Genomic DNA, 21,908 nt, shown 5'->3' with positions numbered 1-21,908 from the left:
CAGCATCCTTTGCTCCGTCTCCCTGCCTCTCCCTGGGGCTGGGAACTCCACGCCTCTCGCTCGAGCGCGGCGGCGGGGCACTTGCCATTGGCCGAGGCGCGCTGTGGTGTCACAAAGGGGAGCAGCAGGTTTCAGGAGCCGCCCGGGACAGCGGGGGCGGCAGCGGGGGGCACTCGCGCTACGTGCCAGCCAGGGGCGGCAGAGAAGCGTCTCGGTGACTGTCCCAGGAGCAGCCGCAGCTCAGCTCCCCCTGCGGCTCTCCCCGTCCCTGGGAGCCCTCCACACCCGGGGGCCAGCGGGACCCCGCTGTGCGGCGGGGAGGGGATCTAGTTCTCCTGCCCCCTTCGCCCTAGGGCCAAATCAGTATGCTGGCTTCAGCTCAGTGCAGCAGCCGGCTGTAAGCTAAGCCAGCGTGCCGCGGACGCAGCAAGTGCCCTGCGACGGGTGCGCGCAGCTCCGAGGAGGACGCTGCTGGGGTGCAGCTCAGCATCTCCAGGGACAGGTAAGGAAGCCTGGCAAGGGCCTGGTGCTTTGCGTGCTCTCCTTGGTAAGAGGTGTGTGTGGTGCGGGGCTGTGCCTGACCTCTGGGCTCCAGCCCCTCCGCAGTGCGTTGCCCCCTTAGCGCGTGGGGTTGTGCTGGCGGCGCTCAGTTTCCAAGTGGTTTATATCCGCTCTCCCAGCACTTTGCATGCAGTGGGAGCGCGGTAATAACCCTCTAAGTGTTGCTGTTGTAGGGGAAATCCCCCCAGGTGGAGATTGGGGTGAGCTGGGATTTCATCCATCGCCTTCATATGCCACTTGCATTTCTTTTGGGCGCTTTGTGGATTAGAGTGCGGTTCACATTGGACATTTCGTCCAGAGAACAACACGCTTAGGGTCGTTTACAGCTGCCTTTCGACTCACCATTTAGCTCCGAACATGAATATTTTACCCAGGAATGCTGTTGTCTTTTCCTCTGGCAACTTTGGATTCTTCCTCCCTCCCCACCCAAACTGTTCTTCTATTAGTTACTCAGTGTTTGCAGATGCATTAATGTTTGCAAGGTCCCCTGATGTAGGGGAGTTGCAGTGCCACATGTTCTCGACACTCCAGAAGAGGGTCAGATGCGGATTTAAAGTGTGATGTTTATATTGAAGTCTGTGCCATTCCCCACTTGTTGGGAGCTGAGTTTGTGGAAACCTTGGAGACGGGTTCTCCTTAAACACTGGTTTGACGGGCCCTGTTTATTCTTTATAGTGGTTGTGTGTTTGTATTCTTTCTTTCTTGAATGTACAGGGTACAGTCAAAAGCATTTCTTTTTCCTGATTTGGTAACTAATTACATATACAGATGCCTCTTGTTTTCATTTTTGTATGTGTGAAGGAGTAACTTAAAAAAATCCTTTTATTTCTTCTCTATAGATAATATACGTTCTTTTAGCACCCACACCAGATGTGATATGTAAATATACATTTTGTTTCAGACGGTTCTTTTAAACAAATAATAAAACAGTCTTCTATAATCCACACACATCCAATTGGTCTAGACTGTTTAGACAGAATTTCTCTAAGTCAAAGCAAGGGGGAAATAACATTTAAATAAGTTTCCTCTGCAAAGAGTAACTTTTTTTCCATTGTCCCTTTGACTTCAAAATTATTCGTAGGGAGCTAATAACTTTACATATTAGTCAAGGCAACTGACTAATCATAATTTTCTTTAGGGTTATCACTGCTGGGTGAACTGGTAAATAGGGATTCAACTCAATACATCCCCAGCTCTCCTCCCTCACGCCTTATAGCACCCTCCTACTCCCTCTCCTTTGGGACTTGATTCTGTACTCATTCAAGTCAGTGAAAACTCCCATTCACTTCAGTGCAGAATCAAGCCTATGACTGGCAGACCACACTAGTAGCAGGGAAACTGTTTCTTTAAAGAGGTTTAATTTTTCTTTGAAGGCTCTTAGACTTTGGCTCAGCTCCTATGTTTCTGACATATTTGGGCTGTACCTGAACAAGGAAAAAGAAAAGGTTTTCAAAGGCCTTTTTTTATAAGCAACTAATTCAGTGGTTATCAAACTTTTGTATTGATGACCCCTTTCACACAGCAAGGGAAGTGCGACCCCCTTTATAAATTAAAAACACATTTTAAAATATTGAATACTATTATAAATGCTGGAAGTGAAGTGGAGTTTTGCGGTGGAGGCTGACAGCTCGCCACCCCACATGTAATAACCTTGCGACCCGTGAGGGGTCACAACTCCCAGTTTGAGACCCCCCTGAACTAATTTGATCTCTAATAGTAATTCTGAAAACATTGTACAACGGGAGGAGACATGGGGCTGTAAGTGGGTGTAAACTTGCAGGTTCTGCTCATAAAAATGCACACCTGCTTTATAACTTGACTGTGTTCAGGAGTGTCTGCATAAAGACTTTCACTAGTGTGATATCCTGTAAGCATTTTTGGAGTGCAAATATTCCCTGTTTTTATTTCTTCCAAACCTTAGTTGGACTTCAATTGGAATTATACACTCAAATCAACTATAAAAAATGAAACTCTATTTTCAGAATAGTCTTTAGGTGAATTTCTTAGAGTAAACTAAGAACACGAATTAGTTTGGAATCTTATGAATTCTTCAAAGATGTTGCTATTAGCTGTAAGATACTTCCCTATAGTCAGAATATAAATGTAGTTCCTATGCCATTCACCATGTTGATCCTTTCTCTATATTAGGTGCTTACATTTGGTCTATAATCCTTTCAGTTCACTGAAGGTCTAAACTCTCTATTCAGAATATGTTATCAGCATGGTATAAAAGCGATTGTGTGCAAAACTTAGTGAGATTTTCAACTATGCTTGGCAATGTCAAATAGTTTGGAAGAGAGACCAACAATGACTTTAGGAAAATGTTATTGTTCAGCAACTTATACAACTAAAAATCAGTTTGGAGAAGTGTCATTTGTTGCTGACCTGCACTTAAAAGATGCATTGAATGAGCAGTGGCATGTCCGATATGAGACTGAAACTGAAAGCTGGGTTCAGACTTCAATTTCATTGTAAACAACCCTGAATGGCAGTTGTGCCCAAAAACACAATTCAGGGAGGAAGCATACATAATTAGCTATGTGCGTTCTTCTTGAAGTGCAGTATAGGGTGGAACTGGCTGAGCTGGAGGAGGAATTTATGAAAGTAGCAATTTGGGTGGGCAAATTATCCATGTCTTCTGGGTCCTTAATTCTGTTTCCTTTTAAGTAGCAGTTTTTATTTTCAGTCTCAAGTCAGATATGCCAGCTAGGCAGAGGTAGTACAGAAGATTTTTAATAAATTGGATGTACAATATAGCTTAGACCCAAATTTTCACTTTTGCATGTGTCCAACTTGTACTCATGCACACCTTGAAAATGTGGGTCTTGTATTATAAAAACGAGATCATTTTCCCTACAAAAACAGTTGGGACAGCCATATTCTCTTGTCATACAACCAAATTTGAAATGTAGATTGGCCTTTAACAAATCTCCTTAAAAGATAAATGACTAACAGTTTAAAATAATAACTTTTAATCAGGGAGTTGGACAGTTCATGGGTTTGAAAGTGAATCTTTCACCTCTAGCTCATTAGTTCTAATCCATAACTGGCCAAAAATGATCATTTGTTGTCCTTTCAATGGTCTATGTAAAATGAGTTGGTTATCTCAGTCTAGTTTTCCCTGAATAAGTTTTTACATCACATAAACTAGAATTGGTATTGGTGTTATTTCACCAAGGAATAAAAAGTCCTGGAGACTGAATTATTCTTTCACATCTAGGCTGCCTCTACATTAGCAAACTTTGTAGCTTTAATTCTCTACATGCAGTAGAAACAGTGGACGCTGTAGAGTGGAAACCTAGATGACACAGTGGTAAAAATGCCTGAGTCCTGTCTACATAACAGCTTCCAGCATTGCTATCACTGGTGGAGCTGCACTGGTTGTGCAATACAGCTAATAAGTAGACAAGATCCTAGAGGTGATTCCTCTAAACCAGGCACACAAGAGGAAAATGTAGGGAACTTTACACTACTGTTGCATGTGCTGTAGATAAACTGGGAATTTTAGTCTCCTGGGTGGTTTGTCCAGCACCTACCATGAGCATAATGACTAAGGGGGGAGATGTTAGAGGTCTATACAGTCATCACTGGTGTGGATAAAGTAAATAAGGACCTGTTATTTACTCCTTCTCATAACACAAGAACTAGGGGTCACTGAAGTAAATTAATAGGCAGCAGGTTTAAAACAAACAAAAGGAAGTATTTCTTCACACAAATCACAGTCAACCTCTGGAACTCCTTGCCAGAGGATGGTGTGAAGGCCAAGACTCTAACAGAGTTCAAAAAAGAACTCTCTGAATTTATCTAGGATAGGTACATCAATGGCCATTAGCCAGGATGGGCAGGGATGGTGTCTCTAGCCTGTTTGCCAAAAGCTGGGATGGATCACTTGATGATTACCTGTTCTGTTCATTCCCTCTGAAGCACCAGGCATTGGCCATTGTCAAAAGACAGGACACTGGGCTAGATGGACCTTTGGTCTGGCTCAGTGTGGACATTCTTATGTTCATATATTTTTTTTAAAAAGGCATATTTAATAAATGAGTGCAACCATCTAATGAGGCAAATAGCTAGTTTTGATTTCTCAAAACCAGTTAACTTGGATACAGAAGGAACACAGGAAATGTCTTAACATATTTAAGTTTAACTGGCAAAAAACGGAGTTGTATTGAGGGGGCTTTTGACTGCAGCTGGTAAGTGTCCCTTGAGTTTCTATTCAAATTACTTGGCAAAAGTTTTACACAGCATGTCTCACCTTTTTGTTGTACCAGCATTATCAGATGTCCTTTTTTAATGGAAACTAAGCTGCTGTTGGAAAAAATGCAGAGTGCTTGCATATGTGATGAAATTCTAGGGACTAGTTAAGATAGTTTGTGTTGCTATACAAAACATTACAAAATAAACATTAAATATATTAATTTTATATATTTTATGAAATATAGTGTAGTAATAAAACATCTTTTATAAACCTTTTCTTTAACAATGGGATTATGGGCCAGATTCTCACTCGTAAGGATCACTTTACTCAGTGACTGGTTTTATTGACATCAGAATCTGACCATCTAGTTGTCACGGTTACTGTCTTTCTACCAAAGATTGGTTCCCTTACATTGAATAGTACTGTACACCACAAACAGTCTCACTGAAATCAGTCAGACTAATTGAGGAGCAAGGTGCTGATCATCAGCAGCAAGGATAATGGAATTTGAGCCTACATTTGCAGTGATAATCTAATACCTAATTAATGTCGGACACTAATCTCTAATAATTTCTACTCGTGTCTTTTTCAGAGACTTAAAAACATACATTAAAAACAATGTGGCACCAATTTGTACATAACTGTGCCAGTTTTCTTTTCATCTGGGCATATAAAATTCTGAGAGAAATCTGTATTTTCATGTAATAAACGTTATTCCAATTAATTGAGACTATTGATATCAATTACAGCCATCTTGTCAGAAAAAATAGTTCTAGGGAGGCAATTGGCCTTGCTGATTCAGTTTGATTAATTGTGTCAGTGTTTCTGTTAATAAACCCAGGCAAACTATTTGGTCTTTACTCAAGCAAAATATCTTTTGAGAACTGCAGATAGCTCAGTCTGTGAGAGGTACAAATTAGCTTCAGGCTGAAATTTAGACAGGCAAGTCTAGTTGCAGCTCTTGTAGCAATTTAATTTAAATAATGTACCTATCTTTCATATCTAATTAGCAAAGAAATTGATCCATAATGTGCACTGAAACAATAATTTTGAACTCTCTTGATGTGTGAGGCAATGAGTTCTAGAGGAATGAGCCTGGGATTGGGCATCAGAAATTGTAATCTTGGCTCTACCATTGACTCAGTGTGTCTCTTCAGGCAAGACACTTAATCTCTGCCTCAGTTTCGCTAACTTTAAAATGGGGATACTTCTAATTCTAACTTTTTAACTATTGAATTCATAGGGGTGCTAAGAGGATTCATTAGTTAACAATTGTAAAGGAGCTTGAAAGTGCAAAGCTCTGAGTGTCTGTTGTTGTTTATTATTTGTATCGTGGTAGCACCCAGGAGCCTCAGTCAGAGATCAGGACCTCTTAGTAGGCATTTTACAAACACTGGCCCAGAGATCTTACAATCTAAATTTAAGACAACAGGTGGATATGGACAGACTGATGAGGGAGTACAAGCAGACGATGAAACAATCTTGGTCAGCATGATAAACAGTCAAGATTTGTGTGGGCATCATAGCAAAGGAGAATTTTAAAGAGGACAATGATGTGGCTTTGCAGGTGTTTACAAGGAAGTCCTCCCAAGTGTGAGTGGCAGCATGAGAGAAAACACAAAAGGGCTTGTTTGAAAATATAATAAGTGAGTGATGAAGGCTTGCATCATTGGTCAACTGGAGGCAGCAGTCAAAATCTGGATAGTTTATGAGAAATGACAGCCATGTGAAAGGCAAATAGTGATGACAAATAGTTTGTTTGATGTGATAGAGAAAGGGGAGCCAGGATAGAAATGCAAATATAGAATCATAGACTATCAAGGTTGGAAGGGACCTCAGGAGGTCATCTAGTCCAACCCCCTGCTCAAAACCAATCCCCAATTAAATCATCCCAGCCAGGGCTTTGTCAAGCCTGACCTTAAAAACCTCTAAGGAAGGAGATTCCACCACCTCCCTAGGTAACCCATTCCAGTGCGTCACCACCCTCCTAGTGAAAAAGTTTTTCCTAATATCCAACCTAAACCTCCCCCTCTGCAACTTGAGACCATTACTCCTTGTTCTGTCATCTGGTACCACTGAGAACAGTCTAGATCCATCCTCTTTGAAACCCCCTTTCAAGTAGTTGAAAGCAGCTATCAAATCCCCCCTCATTCTTCTCTTCTGCAGACTAAACAATCCCAGTTCCCTCAGCCTCTCCTCATAAGTCATGTGCTCCAGCCCCCTAATCATTTTTGTTGCCCTCCACTGGACTCTTTCCAATTTTTCCACTTCCTTCTTGTAGTGTGGGCCCCCAAACTGGACACAGTACTCCAGATGAGGCCTCAATAATGTCAAATAGAGGGGAATGATCACGTCCCTCGCTCTGCTGGCAATGCCTCTACTTATACAGCCCAAAATGCCATTAGCCTTCTTGGCAACAAGGGCACACTGTCGACTCATATCCAGCTTCTCATCCACTGTAACCTCTAGGTTCTTTTCTGCAGAACTGCTGCCTAGACATTCGGTCCCTAGTCTTTAGCAGTGCATGGGATTCTTCCGTCCTAAGGGCAGGATAGGGGGTGACATAGTCAAAGTGAAGAACTAAGAAAATTACCTTTTGCAGGACCATTCTGAATTCATACAAGTGGGGGGCAAGATTGTATTTGTCAAGCCAGAGAACAATATGTTGTAGGGATAGAGACGTGAGGTGATGAGAGCTTGGCTGGCAGTCTTAGTGGTGTACATGGATAGGTAAGGCCATATCTTAGTGACAGTGGCAGAAAGAATTGGCAAGGTTTAGACCCAGTCTGGATATGAGGAACTTGAGATAGAGCTGACTCAAAAGTGGCACCCAGGTTACAGGCCTGAGTAACAGGGAGAATGGCGGTACTGTCTGTAGTGGTTCAGAAAAGAGGGAGTGGGGACAGTTTGGGAGAAAAAGATTAGGAGCTCTGTTTTAGTCATGTTGAGCTTGAGCTAATGGCTAGATAGCCACAAAGAGAGGTCAGAGGGACAGGCCAAGATTTTAGAGTGGACAGAAGGAAACACTTCTGGAGTAGAGAAGTAGATCTGTGAATTGTCAGCATAAAGATTGTAGTTGAATTTGTGTTTGCAAGTGAGATGCCCAGAAGCAAAGTGTAAGAGGGAGAAGAGAAGGGGATCCAGTACCTGTTTTAACTCACATAGAAAATTGGAGGGTGGATGGGGCAAATCCTCCAGACGACATGCTGAAGGAACAAAAGAGACGTTGAAAAAGAATCAAGAGAGGACTGAGTCATGGAAGCTAAGGGAAGACAAGATTTCAAGAAGAGTGTGGTCAGTGGTGTCGAAGACAGCTGACAGGTCGAGGAGAATGAGGATGGAGTACTGGTTCTGAGATTTGGCCAGAAAGAGGTATTTAGAGACTGATGAGAGCCATTTCAGTGGATGAGATGGGCAGAAGCTGGACTGGAGATTGAATAATTATTTTATTAGTGGTTTAAACTCAGGAAACAATAAACAAATAGATTGTTGTTTCAAACATTTTACCATTTGAGTTGGGATAACTCATATTGTTTAGCGAGGCCTTTTAGGCACTTAGACCTCTATCTTGTGAGGTGCTGCTGAGTCCCCTGATCTGTCTTAGGGCTAGTTTCTATTACACTTACGCTAATTGAACAGAACTGTACTCCACTAGTAGTGCTACTGACTTCAGTTGTACTACTTCCAGAGCAGGGTATTTCAGAGAGTAAGAGTATCAGAGTCTAGTCCTCAATATTTTAGGTCTCAGTCCTGCAAAGAAAATTCTGTTCTTATAAAGGCAGACGTTTATTCCCTAATGGAGTCTCATAGATATCAATGCACTAGCAGCATAAATTGGAATGATTCCTTCATGGTTGTTGTTGGTCTACCATCTAGCATGTCACAGACTCTACTGCAGACTTATTAGCCCTCCACAGCAAGGGAATTTGATGGATTTCTTTCTTAGACAATGTAATACAAACTAACATTGCTGTCACCACAAAACTAACCTATATTTTTCTTGTTAAAAAAGTCAGTGTAAGCTTTATCTTCCTAATTTTTTCTAAAATATTTGAGCTGTGTATTTCAGGGGCAGAGAAGTTTGACATTGATGTGTTTTCTTTCCCAAATACTGTTTTAGAATGAACTCCACACAAAGCCCTATGTACCACCTGAAACTCTAATTAGTGGTACATAAATCCTGGTAAGGGTGAGACTGGTAAAACAAAGAGGTACAGTTTTGTAGCTGAAATGCTGTGCTTGTCTCCCCATTGTGGTTAAATTTTTGAGGTGGTTTCAGAATAATGGGGGATGCTTCTGACCATATGTGCTGCAATATGCTTACAACAGGATGAATTAAGGATGACTGTCAAATTCACCTCTTAATTGTATTTCTGTTGTTACTTTCATTCAGCTCTTTAATCCCACTGCAGTATATTTTTTTATTATCCATATGGTTTAACACTTGAATTGGGTTTTGATTCTTCCTTGAAATTAGATAATACATCATTATTTAAATGGTGGCTAATTCATACTACTTGCCTCTTTGTTTTTGTGACAGGTGGATAAAATTAAGCATTGGTTGAATTAGATGAGAGATTTTAAAACTTTATTCTCAAGGTTTTAGTAATCAGCTATCCTGATAAACTATGGAGTAAAATAGTTCTAAGCACAGGGCTCCTGCCAAAGAGAGCCCACGAAGTGGATGATTTGTGTGAAAGCATGCCTTCCTGTTTAAGCCTGGAGTGACAATAATCGTAACATAAAACTGTTCATGTGACAACTAGACAAAGAAGCCATTATGCATGGCTGGCTGGCATCAGAGCCTATTGAAGCCAATAGTCAAATTAAGCTTGGTAGCCCCAAGGAAACTAATACATTGGAAGCAGCCTTATGTAAAAAAAACATCAAGAGGTGAAGGTCTACAGCAGTTAAACTGTTTATAGTGACATAACTGATGAAGTTCTTGTATATAGTTTTTGTAAGCTTCTGTATGGAAGTGTAAGATATAAGTCAGCAAATAATAGACAGTATAGAATTATAAAGTTAGAATGGGAATCATACAAATAGAATAACAGATGTTATAGATAGAAAAGATCAAGTTGGTCATTTAGTGCCTACACCTCCTAGTGCAGGATTTCTCCCCACAGTATACTTTTGAGTCCATATAATCAAATTATTATAGATGCCCCATAAGCACTAGTGCAAATTTTGGATGAAAATCTGCCCACAAATATATGTATGTTATACTAATGAACCTTAAATAGGAGTTGTACACACTAATATCTGTGGGCAGCATTTGGCCCTTGTCTTAAAAATCTTTTCCAAAACATTCATGACCATGTGCCAAAATTACAAGACTCAAGAAAAGAAGCAAGGTCCCAGAATACTTGTACACTGTGGTAGCTCTAGCCCCCAGAGGCAGCAGACTTGCGTCATCCACTGTAAGCCTATTTAAAAATTAGGATAAGACAGCTGGAGTGGAAAGACCTTCAATTAGAAATGTATTTGTTTAAAAACAACTGTTCCCCCTCCACTGCCTTTGGGGAAGGATTCTTCTTGCTATTCCCTGACGACCCTCCCCAGTATCCAGCTGAGTTTCTCAGGCTGAGAGCCGGGGGGCAGGATTTTGGCCTTACTCCGTAAGTAAGAGTAATGATACTTGATCATTTCACTGCCTTTTTGGATCCTGTGATCCAGCTCTGACTTTAACCTCTTTTGAAACATGTTTACCCATAAACACTTAGCTCAAAGGCCACATATGATTCTCAAGAAGATCTTTGGTGTTGTGGGTGTTTTTTAATCTTTATTTTCCACTACTATATAACACTGAAGCATAAGGAGTTAAGCTTCCCCAAGGTTGCTTATGGTCTATCTATATTTTGCATTGTACCTTGATTATACTGTGTAATAATGTTTTGAATAAAGAGTTGTAAAGCTTTAGATTACATGGATGCAAATTACTGCACTTTATTTATTATGACACACTTTTTTTACCCTTTGTTTATACTCTTGTAAGTGAATACTTGATTTTGGAGACACTTGAAAGAAAAAAAGCAATGTTTTGTAATTGGTAATAGAAGTATATTAAATAATCTATCCTGTTTATTCAATTCTCTGTCATTAGGACTTTTTGTTTTCTTTTTTTTATATGCTTTTGGGAGAGGCTGTCACCAAAATTACTTATGCTTGTACTAGTTTGTGTCAATATAGATTCAGTTAAGGAATGCTAGAAGGTATTTTGTTCTTGCGGTTGTAGTAAAAAATGAAACAGAGAAATGTTAAAGTAGATGTACTAGCATTTAAATGTTAAATACATAGCATAAGAGCTTTGGTAGAAGATGATTCTGTTATTTATCTATAAAATATCAGCAAAAAACAAAGGGCCAAATTCTGTTCAGTATTACACCCATGCAGTGCTATTGCTTACGCTTACTCACAGGGGTGCGTGCTCACATGTACACCATTGACTACAAAGGCACTACTTGCACGTGTAATTGCTCACTAATGTAATGACTGGGCAATCAGCCTCTATATGGACAAAGTACTTTAATTTATAAATGGCTCTTTTCAAAGTATCATTATTAAGTGCTATGACTAAACTCACCCATTTTTATAACTGTGATTTCTATGATAATTAAAATCGCAAAGTTTGGCCCCTACTTTGTAAACTTTCCCTTGCTTAGTGCTATGTACTCATAGCACTAGGGACAGTGCAGAGCCACACTGCTCCAGTAGAAGCACTGGGAGGCACGTGGTCTCAGGGAATAAGGAGGGGAGAATCAGAACTCCTACTAGCTCCTCCCCCAAGGCTTTAAATATATGTTTTGGTCAGTCTTTTTAGTGGAAAGAAATAAGCCCATGGAACTGTGAAGATTCCACCCAGCCAGGGCCAGAGTGAGAGACTAGACTGTCAGCATAAGAAATTCCTTCCATTGATTAGAAGAAACCTTCCTGGAAGAGTGATCACTGTGACCTAGCACAGCTGAATAACTTAGGAGAATAAAGGTTTGCGAAGTATGGAGCTCTGCTAGCCAGTCTGTTTTTATTCTGTGGGAGACAGCCTTCAAGAAAAGGATCTTAACCATTTTTTTAAAACTGCTTGTTTTAGAACTATGCCAGACTTTGTGTAAAAGCTGGGCTTTCCCCTTCTATTAGAAGCAGTATGTAAATGATGTCTGCGAGCTTTGTATGCACTATGGTTGAGGAATGTTCTGCAGGCCACAGAGCACCATTATTACTGCAGTGGATTTTAATTACCCATATAATTACCGTTTTGTGCATAAGAGCCCCTTTATTTAAAACATCACTATTAATGTCTTTAAATCATTGTCACTTAAAACAGGGATGTCTCTTTATTTGGAGATTACATAAAAATAGAAGAGCAAATATCTCATTGAATTACTATGAGAAGCAAAGTTCATAGAATGGCTTTTTTTTTCCATTGATGCTCCTTTTTACTAGGATTAAACTAAAGGGAATTAATGCTAGGCAGTGATAATTATATTTGTGTCAACAAATTTAGGTCCAAAGTGATTGTTTTAAAGCACTGGCCACATTTATTTGTATCTTATTGGTTACAGAGGTTAAAAAAAAACAGCAGCAGCTAGCTTTAAGTTTTTGACTGTGTAGTATGTGAATTGAGGTAGATCATACTACTGAAATAGTGCTGACTGATACTGTTTGGTGCACTAGATTATTTCTACTACATACTGTTTGGTGGCTAGATTATTAAAAGTAGCATTTTCACTAAAAACTTAGTGCAGTTTGGTGCTGATTCAGCTTTTTCATGGAGCCATCTATGTTCTGTGGGTTACCCCTCTTGAAGGGTGAGGATCCCAGTGGCAGTGGTAAATGGCAGAAGCCCTGCCAAATCAACTGGAAATGGACTGTGGAAGGACAGTAGACCCTGAAGCTGCAGAGGAGGCACAGGGCCTCAGCACAAATAGTTCTGGACAATGTCTCAAGATCTGGGGATTCTGGGGACCAAACTATCTGCCCATTTTGAAGGGGAGGCACCCCTCTCCATTAAATAATGTGGGGGGGAGCTCCAAAAGAGGAAGCCTCCCTCAGGTTTTTTGACAAGGAGACAAAATCTGGCCCTTTATTTTTGTAATGGGACAGTGGAAGGGTCCTGTGCAACAGATTTGCCCGACGGACTATATGTGGCTGATGCTTTGACCCAAAGTAAGGGTGGACAAATTCCATTCATAGTGTTAATTGAATGGACCATCCTACTTCATCCAAGGGTTCACATTGCTGAGGTCTACTTGCCAACTACAGTAGTCCCAGTGGGAAAAGTAGCGTTCAATAACACCAGGAACATATTACATACCCAGGAGGTTGAGGATATGACCTTTCCAGGCTCAACTAGTGATGATCTGCACTGGAAGATTCTAGTACATATTGAACAGGAGGACCTAACTGAAGATCAGGTACAATAACTGGTGGTTATTGGAAAAGCATAAAGAAGTCATCTCCAGTGATGACACCAATTTTGTGCATAACACCTCGGACACCCATCGAATCCCCACGGGGGAAGTGGAACCAATTAAAGAGACACAGTAAGATCCCCAGCTGTCTTCCAGGAATTCAAGTGATGTGCAGGATCTGGTCTCCCATGGCATCCTCAAAGAAAGTGATAGTCCATGGCTGTGATAGTGGTGAAGAAAGGTGGAGGTGTCCATTTCTGTTATGATTATAGGTGATTGAGCCAGGTGCCCTGAAAGGAAGCATATCTTCTTCCATGAATTGGGGATGTTTTGTGAAGGACCAAAATCTTTTCAACATTAAACTGTACCTCTGGGTATTTCTAGGTGGCAATGGATCCAGAAGACAGAGAGAAGACTGCTATCACTACCCCATTTCTACTGTTTGAGTGGACACTGATGCTGTTTGGGCTGTGTAATGCCCCTGTCACCGTCCAATGCTTAATGAAGAAGATGTTGAGCAGTTATATCTATGAAATTCTCCTTATACATCTGGATAACATAATTATATTTTCCTCAGTCCTCAGATGGAGTAATATGTCCAGGTTTGGTCACCACACTTTAAGAAAGATCTGGACAAATTGGAGAGAATCCAGAAGACAGCAACAAAAAGGATAAAAGATTTAGAAAACTGACCTATGAGGAAAAGTTTAAAAAACTGGGCATGTTTAGTCTTGAGAAAAGAAGACTGAAGACAGTCTTCAAATATGTTAAGGGTTGTTACAAACAGAACAGTGATCAATAGTTCTCCATGTCCACTTAAGATAGGACAAGAAGTAATGGGTTTAATCTGCAGCAAGCGAGATTTAGGTTAGATATTAGGGAAAACCTTCTAACTATAAGAGTAGTTAAATTCTGGAATAAGCTTCCAATGGAAGTTGTGGAATCCCCATCATTGGAGGTTTTTAAGAACCTAAGGACTAACACTTGGCAGAGAGGATCTATGTTTACTTGGTCTTGCCTCAGTGCAGGGGGCTGGACCTGATGACTTCTTGAGGTCCCTTCCAGCCCTATATTTCTGTGATTCTATCCACTTGGAGAAATTGTACACTGTTTTCCAAGTTAAAAGAGCATGGCCTCAAACTGAAGCCTAGCAAATGTTTGTTGAGGAAGGAAGTTCAGTTCCTAGGACACATAGTTATGTCTCAAGGTATCCAAGCAGATGAAGAAGAGACTAAAATTTTGGTTAACTGGCCTATGCCAGCTGATCTAAGGGAAGTATGACACACATTAGGATATATGACTTCAGTTTACCATTCATTCTCACCACTGATGCATGTAGACTTGGCTTGGGAGCTGTGCTCATCTAGAAGCAAGGTGGAATGGAAAAAAGTAATTGCATATGCAAGCAGGCTATTGAGAAATGCAGAAGAAATAAGAACTACAATGTGTTTAAGTTGACAATGCTTACAATGAAGTGGGTGGTGACTGAAAAATTCAAAGATCATCTGCTGTACCAAAAGTTTGTTGTCTTCATAGACCACAACCCAATGAGATACTTGGATACTGCCAGTCTGGGAGCAACTGAACAGAGATGGGTAGCCCAGCAGGTCCAACCAGAATGTTGATGTCCTGTCCCATACCTAGCCTAGTGGGGAGAGGTCCCAGACATTGAGAATGACAAAGATTTCCTCATGATAGTGGCAGAGGATGTGAAGATGAGTTTCTGGCCTGTAATCTCGAATCGGGAAGATGGCTCTGGAGAATCACTGGAGCAAAATCTGACTCAGAAGTGCTGTAAAATCACACAGAACCAAATAGAAACAATGTTGGGTCACAGTAGGGGACTTTTGCAGGCTCCAAGCTGAAGACCTATGCATTGGACCCGTCCTGACACTTTAGTTCCAGAGATACCACAGAAGTCATCCAACAGAGTTTTTATTGGCCCAATATGGCACAAGAGATTGCACAATGACTAAGCAGTGTAAGAGATGTGCTTTGTCCAAACACCTGTGTCCCTGTGAGAGACTCACAATAGGATGTATAAATGTAACTAGTCCATTGGAGATAGTGGCTCTGGACTACACATTACCAGATAAAACATCTGATGGGTTTGAGAATGTATTGGTGCTGACAGATATGTTCATCTGTTTTACTGTTGCAGTACCCACACTGGATCAGACTGCACATACAATGGCTAGAGCCCTGGTACAACATTGGTTTGGATATTACAGATGTCCAGCATGTCTGCACTCCAATCAAGTTTGGAACTTCAAATCCAGTGTGATAGCAGAACTGTGTAAAATGTATAACATTGCTAAGAGTAGGATAATCTTAGCAAAGGTTCAACCATACCATATATAAGATTCTCTGGACTAGGCAATCTGAACAAAAGCAGAGATGGAAAGACCATCTTCCTGAATTGGTTCTGGCAAACAGCAGCCACCTGCACTCATCGACGGATTATGTGCCATTCTGTCTGTTGTTTGGGAGAGATCCAAGGCTGCCCATGGATGTGTTATGGGAGTCAGCTTGACCTGAGGTTAAAGTTGAGGTACTGGATGAATGGGTTCACAAAAACCTCTAGAAGTTCATGTTGGCTTGTGACCCTTGCTTGAGAAGTGTCAGAAAAAGCAGCTTAGTTTTGGAAAAGGGGCTATGATCATAAGTCTCAGAGAGCCATCATCAACACTGGTGACCAAGTGCTAGTCAGGAACCACAAGTCAAGAGGCCAGAATAAAATAGGGAGTAGATGGGAAGCAGTGACCTACATAGTGCTCAAACACAACAGTCTTGAATTGCCCATGTATACTGTAAGGCCAGAGAATGGTGGTTTAGAGAGAGCAGTACACAGGGATCAGCTCAAGTTATGCCCTTTACCTCCCAAACCAATAAGACAGAGGGCCCCAGCCAACCCAGTATGCTCAGGAACATTTCTGATAGTGGCAGAAAGAAGGAGAAATGGGTCCCTTACACATACACCATTGAAGCAGTTACAAATTCTGAGCCAGAGTTGGCAGTCCTGAATGGGTGGCCACAGTAGATGAACCTGTAAGTGATGAGGCTGAGGGAGAGCTAGATGTAGCTTCTGAAGCAGTCAGGTTAGGGGCTCCGAAAGACCCACCTGCTCCACTAAGACTGTCCTACCAACCCGGTATCTCAATGATGAGCGGAAGTGTTTTTGTGTACAGGAGGGGTGAAATATAACTGTAATACCTAACTTCAATTGTATATAGTCCATTTCACTGTCCTATGTTTTGATTGCCCCCACAAACATGGTCATGGACATTATTAACTTTGCTAATGCCTTATTCAACTGCCTGTACAGTGACTGCTTGGGCAGAGTGGTGAGCATGGATTTTCAAGGACAAGGAGATACCCGCTGTACTGTGGGTACCCCACCCCGCCCCAACATGTTATGTGATATATTGTACATCAGGCCAGGGGGGTAAGTTGTGAAAAGCCCAAGGGAATGTAATGGGACGGTTGGCTCCTTACAAAAACTTGATGGGGTTTTTTTGGTTGGCCCTCTCCCTATACAAGGGAAGGACTGAGAAGGAATCAGGATCCTTGAACTGAAAGAACCTCTGGCCAATCTGAGAGCTCCACATCAGGGCCAATGGGAAATAGAGAGTACTCCAAATCAGTCTAATTGGTCAGGCAGCCAGGCCAGTCAGGGAGCCCAGCTCAGGTCCTGGCCTCTGTGTGTGCTGGGGGAAGGACAGATAGAGCAGCACAAGGCAGGATGAGGAGCTGTGGCTGGAAGCCATGATTAGAAAAACAGCATGAGAGGCTGGAGGGAAGCTGCATAAAGACACAGTGAAAAGTGTAAGGGGTGTGGGTGTCAGAGAGCAGAGCAGAAAACCCACCATGAAGTGGTGACAGACCCAGCAGGGCAGGATCCCTCAGAGGGGAGTGAACAACAGCACTAGAGATGGGGGGTGATGGGTGTCCTGTAGAGAGTGGCCTGGGGAACCAGAGACTGTTACTCTCCTTAATGGGGGTCTCTGTAAGTGAAGCAGCAGGGATGGAGCTGAACTGTGGGAGCCCAGTAACACCCCTAATCCCCACACTGCCCTGAGACCAGCCGTGCAGGGAGCTGTAACTAGCACCAGCCTGCGGGAGTTCCTAGCAGCCCCTGGGTCCAGACAGAAGACAGCAAGTCCTGCAGGGTAACTGCAGCTGGTTCTGCAGAGGCTTTCCCAGTCCAGTCGTGAGGCAAAGCCTTGCGTGAGCTGTGCACAGCCCCGGACAAAGGTGACCCCGTCCTTGCTGTAGGCAAGAGAGTCTGGAGTTCAAAAGAGGACATTTTTCTCTTTGTCTTTTCTCTCCTTTTCACTTGACCCTTGACTCTGGGGAGGGGAGGGAGTTAAGGGAGAGAAGGAGATGGGGTGGGTGGTGAGTGAACCGCTCCTCTTGGTGAGTACTCAGCTAATGCACTTACTCACTTGGATCGTCTTCATTCACTAAAGCCTACTGTGGAACAATATCTAGTGACATTTTGAATCAGGGTCTTTGTTGTAGGGTAAGATATTGAGCTCACACAAAAAATGTAAAGAGGGTTCTAGACACTGCTGTAATAATTTGTGTGGAACTCTGAGTGACATTGTCACCTGGTGGGCAGGACATTATCCTCACACACCTTCTAGAACTATAAATCCACGCAGCCAAGTTTTACCACCCCACAGAAGAGATTGTTACAGTTTAAAGTGGGTTTTTTTTGTGTGTGTGCATAATATGGAGTACATAGTTTAGTATGTCTTTCCATTCGGGTGTAGGAAGTAGTGTAAAGGATTGCTTTAGTATGTTTTAAGCTGCTTCCAATTGCTTACTATTTTCTGAAACCTACTAACAAGGTTTCTGCTGTTTTTAGGCTGTTCCTGAGAAAGATAAATCTGTTTTACCTGATTGTGCCCTTTTTAACAGTTTAGTCCAAGCAGGGCCGGCTCCAGCATTTTTGCCGCCCCAAATGGCGGGGAGAAAAAAAATAAAAAAGCCGCGATCGGCGGCGGCTCAACTGCCACCGCTTCATTCCTCGGCGGCAATTCAGTCCTTCCCACCCAGCGGGAGTGAGGGACCCGCTGCCGATGAGCCGGACGTGCCGCCCCTTTCTGTTGGCCGCCCCAAGCACCTGCTTGCTGCTCTGGTGCCTGGAGCCGGCCCTGAGTCCAAGATAAAGCTACTACTCCATTGGGGGTCTGTTACTTACTGGGAGTCAATCTAGTAACCGGGTGGGAGCACTCCAACTCACAGATGGATCTGACATGGGTAAGAGAAGCAACTGAGGAGAAGGTACCATGACAAGAGGGCAAGGGGATTTGGAAGCTCCCTCACCATAGTCTCCAGGGTTCAGTTTCAGTCTCGGGATCTGACAAACAGCTGTGATCAGGGCCATCTCTAGAAATTGTGGTGCCCTTCGCAGCCCCCCTGTGGGGGGGGGGGGCTGGCCCCAGGCCACTATGGGGTGGGGGGGCTGCGCCCAAGGTCTGTGGGGGGGCAGAAGCAGGCTTGGAGGGAAACCGCCCCCAGCATGAGCCGGTAGAGCGGAGCGGGTTGAGGCAAGGTTGCTCCACTTCCTGCTGCCCAGTGATTGCAGGGCGGCGGGAAATGGAGTGACCCGGCCCAAGCACACTCTGCTCTGCTCCTCTGGCTCCCTGTCTTGGGAGGCAGGGGGGAACTGTCCCCCAGCACTCATTGGTGGTGTGGCTGGGAGCCGGCGGAGCGGAGCGGGCTGGGTCTGGGTCACTCCACTTCCCGCCGCCCGGTGAGTACAGGGCGCACCCAGGGCCAGTGCTACCATTTAGGCAAACTAGGCGGTTGCCTAGGGCGCCAAGATTTGGGGGCGCCAAAAAGCGGTGCCCCCAATTTTTTTTTACAGCGTTCCTATGCCCCCTCCCTGAGCACGCAGTCACCGCTCCACTTCTTCTGCCTCCCAGGCTTGTAGCGCCAATCAGCTGTTTGGCACCGCAAGCCTGGGAAGGGAGGAGAATTAGAGCGGGGGCAGCGTGCTCAGGGAGGAGGCGGAGCAGAGGTGAGCTGGGGTGGGGAGCTGCCGCACGGCTCCTTGGGCTGTGGGGGTGGGGAGCTGCCACAGGGGTGCCTCAGGGCGGGGGGGGGAGCTGCCACAGGGCTCCCCACCCCAGCTCACCTCTGCTACGTCCCCTCTCTAAGCATGCCGTTGCTGCTCCACTTCTCCTGCCTCCCAGACTTGCAGCGCCAATCAGCTGTTTGGCGCCGCAAGCCTGGGAAGGGAGGAGAATTAGAGTGGGGGTGGCGTGCTCGGGGAGGAGGCAGAGCAGAGGTGAGCTGGGGTGGGGAGCTGCTGCATGGCTCCCCGGGGGGGTGAGCTGCCGCGGGGGGTGGGGGGCGCCTCAGGGCAGGGGGGGAGCTGCTGCGGGGGAGCGCCTCAGGGCGGAGGGGAGGGGCGCAAGGTGGAAGTTTCACCTAGGGCGCGAAACTTCCTTGCACCAGCTCTGGGCGCACCTGACCCCTGCTGCAGTCCCCCAGGACATAACTCTGGGGAAGGGGTGGAGTGGGGGCAGGACTGGGGCGGAGCAGGGATGGGAAGAGGCAGGTCAGGGGCAGAGCAGGGATGGAGATTATTGGGGGAAGGGGTGGAGTGGGTGCAGGGCAGGAGCAGGGGCTACTTTCCTGGCCAGCTCAGCCGGCCGGGGGATTGGGCTGGCCGCTGGAACAGCACGCCGCTGCATAGGGCACCAGGAATTTGAGGCAATTTGGTGCCCCAAATTTCCTGGTGCCCTATGCAGCTACGTAGTTTGCGTATGGGTAAGGACGGCCTTGGCTATGATGTCCCTCAAGAAGGGAGGGAAACTGGGTTGCAGCCTTAAATGCAATCACAGAGTGTTCTGGGGCTCAGCAGGCAAGGCCCTGCTAGTGTAGCCGTACTAAATAGATCGGGAAAAAGGAAACCCCCTACTAATGTCCCACCCCTTCGCACACCCAGCCTGTTCCTCTGAGTAATGCCGGGGTGGTGAGAGATGGGTTGCTTATTGTCCCACTGAGATAACTTGGTCCCATTTTAGCACACCACTGCCTCAAGTCATATTTTTTAAATTTGAGAGTGTGACTTCTGGAGAAAACAGTATAATCTGCACAAAGACTTTAATTCTGCTTTTCTGTTAACATAAAGCATCATTGATTCCTTTGCAGTTATTTGCAGTTTTTTCACAGAAAGACCTTTTAGTAGACTCCTCCTTCCTATTTCTCTTTTTTGAAATGCAGCATGGAAATACACAGGATGAAACACCATTTTTTTACTTTTTTCAATGGAACTTAAAACTTTGTACAGTCTCCTCTGCATGCAATATATGGAAACCCCTCTGATGAGAATGTCAAATGGAGAAGTTTACCAGTGGCACAGGCGCTGTGTGTATAAACTCACTGTTTAGCCTACTTTATAATAGAGCTTTAGTGCTGCTTTAATCCATGCCACATGCAGATGACCTGAGTAAACCCTGCAGGAAGACAGAAGCCTTGTTGTGTGCATGTGAAACAGTTGCTCAGAATCTGATGTACAGCTGTGGCCTGACTTGTTTGGAAGTGAAGAGTAACTTGATCTTTTAATCTTTTTTTTTTTTTTCCAGACAGATACTGTAAATAACAACTGTTTCTGAAGAGTACCTGCCAGTGAGATTGAAATACATATTTTAAACTGTAGGTTTTATTTTAGTAAAGACGATTGATTGCCTGTTGTTAAGAGTTTGATTTTATTTTTTAGTTATTGCAAAATTTAGAAATAAAATGATCAGAGGCATAGAATTATTTTCCTTCGGTATGTTCAGGCAACTGTATTGGGCCTGATATTCTTCTCACTTATACCAGAATAAATGTAGTAACTGAAGTGGAGTCAATGGAGTTACAATGTAACTGAGGTAAGTAAGAAGAACAGGAGGCACACTATCCCTTTTTAATGCACTGTACAATGTGTGAACAAATGCTATTGTGGAATCCAAACATTGCAAAGCTGCTTCCAACGTCCATACAATTGGTCTCTTCTAATGGAACATTAAAGGAAAAATGCTGAACTTCTGTCTTGAAGTCTGCTGACAATATACAGCAGTATTAGTGTATTTATGCTTTATCATTGTGATGGATGAAAGGCACTACATTCTGTAAGTCTCTGGGACAAAGGGGAGATTTGGCCCATTGTTGTTACCCTGAGCTACCATAGAACCAGTGCTACATTTATATGATGGCTAAGCCTTGGTACATTAAAGAAGGAGATTTGATATTTCTTATGATGGGAGGTCAGGCCATATGAAAGTCATACTCACTAGTTCTGGCAAAGCTGCATATAACCCACAGAGGAATATATTATTAATTATTATAGCAGAATAATAAATAAAGATAAACATTTTGATTTGTGATAATAAAAAGACACAGAAAATACATTGAGATACTTGTCTACTCTAATGGTTCCAGTTTGCTGCCAGTAGTTTCTTCCATCTCCAACATCCCTCTGTTCCCTCCACTGCAACCTACAGAGCCATGATGAGACTTAATGAGGGGGGAGGGATAGCTCAAGTGGTTTGAGCATTGGCCTGCTAAACCTAGGGTTCTGAGTTCAATCCTTGAGGGGGCCACTTAAGAATCTGGGGCAAAATCAGTACTTGGTCCTGCTAGTGAAGGCAGGGGGCTGGACTCAATAACCTTTTAAGGTCCCTTCCAGTTCTAGGAGATAGGATATCTCCATTAATTTAATTCACTGAAACACTTTCAAT

General features: G+C 43.5%; 1 protein-coding gene across 1 annotated transcript in view; it reads left to right on the top strand.

The window, feature by feature from the left end:
* Window positions 1–214: 214 nt before the first annotated feature.
* MEGF10 (multiple EGF like domains 10) overlaps window positions 215–21,908 on the top strand; it is a 149,072-nt gene continuing 127,378 nt past the window's right edge. The window contains exon 1 of the mRNA XM_054032883.1: window positions 215–502. The gene's annotated coding sequence lies outside the window, so the exon portion shown is untranslated. The remainder of the gene's footprint in view (window positions 503–21,908) is intronic.

This window comes from Malaclemys terrapin, chromosome 6 (genome assembly GCF_027887155.1).
Source record: "Malaclemys terrapin pileata isolate rMalTer1 chromosome 6, rMalTer1.hap1, whole genome shotgun sequence".
NCBI classification, from domain to species: Eukaryota; Metazoa; Chordata; order Testudines; family Emydidae; genus Malaclemys; species Malaclemys terrapin.
Note: the sequence above shows the minus strand (reverse complement) of the source record. Positions and strands in the feature narration are given on the sequence as shown.